We start from the raw sequence: 4,634 nt of genomic DNA, 5'->3' as shown, positions 1-4,634 counted from the left end.
GGCCTGGATGAAAAAGATAAAAGGATTACACACACACACACACACACACACACACACACACGACAAAAAAATAAATAAATAAATAGCATTGACACAGGCAACAATATGTTGATTACCAGAGAGAAAAGGAATGGGAGAAGTAGAAGAGGGTAACGAGGGGATAAATAGTGACAGTAGAAAACTTGACTTGGGGTGGTGAACACACAATGGAGTATACAGATGATGTGTTACAGAATTGTATGCTTAAAATCTATATAATTTTATTAACCAAAGTCATCCTAATAAATTCAATAAAAATTAAAAAAATAAGAATAATGTCCCTACATTATTTTTTACTAGAGCCAATCAACTGTCATACCTAGAACAGGGATAATGCCTAACACAGGTTGCCCTTAGTGACAATAATCATAAATTCCATATCTCTAAGAATAATAGAAACCAGTTGATAAAAGATCATAAACTCAAGGAACACAATGAACACATCACAGGTATCAACTGATCTCCTAAGACTGACATCAGTCACTTGTGAGGCAGACCCAGCCTATATGTTGGGTCATAAAGATGGTGTCTGGAAGCCAACCCTGATGATCCTGAGTATTAATTAATCATGCAACCACTTATGTCAAGTGGTGCCCACTAGAGAACAAATTTGCTGTGCAAAGTGAAGCAAGACTCATTTTTGTTTGTTTCTTAGAGTCTGAAAATGATTGGTAGGTAACCAAACACATTAAAAAAAAACAATTTGCTCCAAGGTCCCCAGGTTGGATTGTTATCTTAACAATGTTTTGTTGGAAGCAGGATCATATGATTTCAAATGCAGTGTTTTATGCCTACATTATAGTATTTGAACCAACCAACCAGTATGCCCTGGGACACCAAGATGCCTTTTAGTTAGCTCATGTCAGAGTTGGTAGTAGTGGCATTGGTGGGTGAGTACATAGCATCAACTTCTCTGCCAGTGGGAGTTGCCTGGACTGGGTCAGCCAATACAGTACCACTGCTGCTGCCAATGCCACAAAAGGCATACAGGTCTCAACTCTGAAAACGATGTTTCTTTCCCTCCTAAAGGTATCATTTGTCTCAGAGAATAGCATTGTAGCTGCTGGCTGTGACCGCTGCCCAATGATCTTTAACTATGATGACCACAGCTACTTGACTTTTATCTCCAAGTTAGACATTCCAAAATAGAGCATCCAAAGCAAAATGTCTGCCATAGAAGCTTCCACAACATGGACTTGAGGGCCATAACCAAGGACTTCAATACAGCCCTGGAGATACTGCACCAGAATAATATTACTCAAGTCTCTATGAACTGAACAAGCAAGATTGTTACAAATTCTGCATCACTGACACCAGTGGAGCCATGACAACTTGAGATTTCAAGACATTAGATTCTTCCATCCAGTGCCTTCAGATAATGTGAAGCTGAATGAGCCTCCCCGATCCAGCACAACAAACTGACAATCTGCCCCAGTGACAACTTCGCCATTTGCATGATGGTGAGGAGAACCAGTTGCAAGGAAATACTGCAGACACACATCGTACAAATAGTCTTTGTGTGGTTTTGTTTGAATATAATTGGTGAGAGCGTTGATTTTTAAAATTCAGCAGTAATATTTTTTCTTTCTTTTTTTCTTTAGTGAGAGACAGAGACAGAGAGACAGAGAGAAGGACAGGAAGACAGGAAGGGAGAAAAATGAGAAGCATCAATTCTTTGTTGCAGCACCTTAGTTGTTCATTGATTGTTTTCTCATATGTGCCTTGACCCGGGGACTCCAACCAATCCAGTGACTGCTTGTTTAAGCCACACTTGAACCATCAGCAGAAGCTATAGCTGACTTCGTTATATAAGTTTCAAAAGAATCCTTAGACAAAATGTAGCATTACTTCATCTATCTTACATAAGAAAACATTTAACATGAACACACTATTTGGCAAAAGAAATGAGAACAATTGCATGAAGTAAAAAATAAGTCAAACAATCTCATGTCTATGTTACAGGAAATAATTTTGAGTTGTGCCTGGAAGGAATGTGAATTAATATTGCTATTTCACTTTATACAGTGTAATCAGAAGCTTTGTGATTACCTTACTGTTTATCAAATGCTGCCATCTCGTGGACATATAAAGCTTGAGCATATAGTATCTTCTAGGTACTACAGGGTTTATTACACAAGATTTTACACAAAAAAGTCTTTAAAAGTTTATAGTATATATTTTATCTTGAAGATTTAAAGTAAAGAAAGAATTCTGAGTCCAAAATATATTTAAAAAATATAACTGGCTTTACTTTGAAGAAAATAACTTTTGTAAGGTGACAATTTTTTACTCTAGCTGTTTCTTTCTCTTGAATTCAATTTTAGTCAATATCGTGTTTTTTTTAAAAAAAAAAATTGGTGCCTGACCTGTGGTGGCGCAGTGGATAAAGCATCGACCTGGAAATGCTGAGGTCGCCGGTTCGAAACCCTGGGCTTGCCTGGTCAAGGCACATATGGGAGTTGATGCTTCCAGCTCCTCCCCCTTCTCTCTCTCTGTCTCTCCTCTCTCTCTCTGTCTCTCCTCTCTAAAATGAATAAAAATAAAAATTAAAAAAAAAATTTGGCTAGGGAGTCTCTTTAATGAAGAAATGTTAATTTTTTGCTGCATTAAATATAAAATTACTTTTGTATATTTCTCTAAACAATAATTGAATCATCAAGGCCTAATAATATCCCATATGTAAAATATAAGTATTGTAGGCAAATATTTTGGAGCATATATTTGACTTTATTATAGACACAGCTGATGCTTACTGTAGGCTACAAAAATGATGCTGCACTTGTTTATATTTTTAGTTAACCACTGTTTATGTAATTGTTGCACTTACTCAATTTTACATGGGCAAATGAATTGGCTTTATTTGCTTTAGTTAATTACATTTATAATACATTGGATCAACAGCAAATGAAATTCATGTAGCATGCAACCAAACAACATAGTCATAACTAATATCTTATTATTTAGTACTTCTTCGGTAACGTTTTTCTAGTTAAACTTTAGCAATATATAGTGGCATAAGTATGGGCAAATTAGAGGCAGACACTTACAAGTTTGAATCCTGGGTCTACACAGTTGCAAAATTCTTATGAGCTAACAGCATCTTACATTAACTGTACTTGAAACTATAGAAATTCAAAAGGCTCCTACAGAATTGAACCAGAGTGCCATGACATGTATAACATATTTCTCCTAGGTTCATTAAGTCTATTAAAAAATAAATTTACTTCTTTAGGCAAAAATTGCTCCTTTATATTTACTATAGCTAGTAGAGTATATGGACCATAAGATAGGCACAGGATAAATTATTTCCCTCTCAAATTTTATATGGAAAGACATTTAACTAGATAAAGCCTAAAATATTACAGCAGTATTAAAAAGACTATAACAGATATGAAATTGCAAGCTGTTAGCAGCCAGAGTGCTGATAAATTAACTATTAATTTTTGGGGGGGGAAGGTGCAAAAGACTTGATTTGTAATATTTTAGTGGGGTTTTTTTGTTGTTTTTTACTGAAATGCCACCATGATCATTTCAAGCTAACATTATGTTAACTGTTTTGCAAAAATCCAGAACATTTAACAAGCTCCAGAAAAACACTACTTCCTCTTGGATGTCTTTCTGTCATTTTATTCTTTTATTTGTATTGTATGTTGTTTTTGTTCCAGAATCAAGATGCTATAGTTATTGTGGTGAATATGATAAATTGGCATGAAACACTGATTCCTCCACTTTTTATAATGACAAAGGTTGGGAAACTGAAAAGTGTATCTTTCAAAATACCTTGTTGCTAGAGTTTAGGCAATAATTATGTTTGGCTTATCAAAAGCATATGCATGAAATTAGAAAGAGCATCTTGTTTCTCTCCTGCAGTGTTAACAGAGGTTCCAGTATTAGGACTAGCTTTCTGGTTCGCCACAGGTAAGTGAGATTTAGGGTTTTCATTATCTTGGTGTGTGTTATAGTAAGCACATAGCAGATTCAGAGCCCACCACATTTGCAGTGAATTCATGACTGTACAGTTTTTCCTGTTCTAGTGGTTTCCTGATCATTGGCAGCTTCTTTATTGTGGCACTGTCATTGTCCAACTTGGCAGGAAGGTTCCTGACTCTAGAAACTCCTTATTTATCTTGGCAACCTAAACAGAAAAATTTCCTTGAAGTCCTTTTGTTACTGGATTTAAAGGATTCATTTCCCCGCAAGCATCAAAACCCAGCCAAACACCAACAGCAGTTTGCAGCCAAAAGGGAAGGGCTTAGTTCAAGAAATGGCACCAAGCCTAAAGTCACAAGTAAGTAAGTGATCAAGTATCAGGCATCCTGTTGGCATCAGGAGATGGTTTAAATAGCAGAAAAAAATCATGATTCATGGTTACTAAGGGATTTAGGGTTTTGATTTTCACTGATCTGTTGTTTCGAAGGGTGTAGCTAATCTTTGCATCTGGTTCTAAAGTTAGCCATGATATTGCTTCATCTGGTTTTACTGCTCTTCTGGTTCTGAAGCTAAAATGCAACTGAGGCCTAGATGTTATCTCTAGTTTGATTGAAACATTGTCTCTGAGGTCAGTAGATCCAAAGCTTTGTTTCTAAGATTGTTTA

General features: G+C 36.0%; 1 pseudogene; it reads left to right on the top strand.

Annotated features, from left to right (window-relative positions):
* Positions 1 to 314: 314 nt before the first annotated feature.
* Positions 315 to 1,423, top strand: LOC136317483 (actin-related protein 2/3 complex subunit 1A pseudogene; annotated as a pseudogene).
* The last annotated feature ends 3,211 nt before the right edge of the window (positions 1,424 to 4,634 follow it).

This window comes from Saccopteryx bilineata, chromosome X, assembly GCF_036850765.1.
Source record: "Saccopteryx bilineata isolate mSacBil1 chromosome X, mSacBil1_pri_phased_curated, whole genome shotgun sequence".
Lineage (NCBI taxonomy): Eukaryota > Metazoa > Chordata > Mammalia > Chiroptera > Emballonuridae > Saccopteryx > Saccopteryx bilineata.
This window is presented reverse-complemented; position numbering and strand designations above follow the sequence as displayed.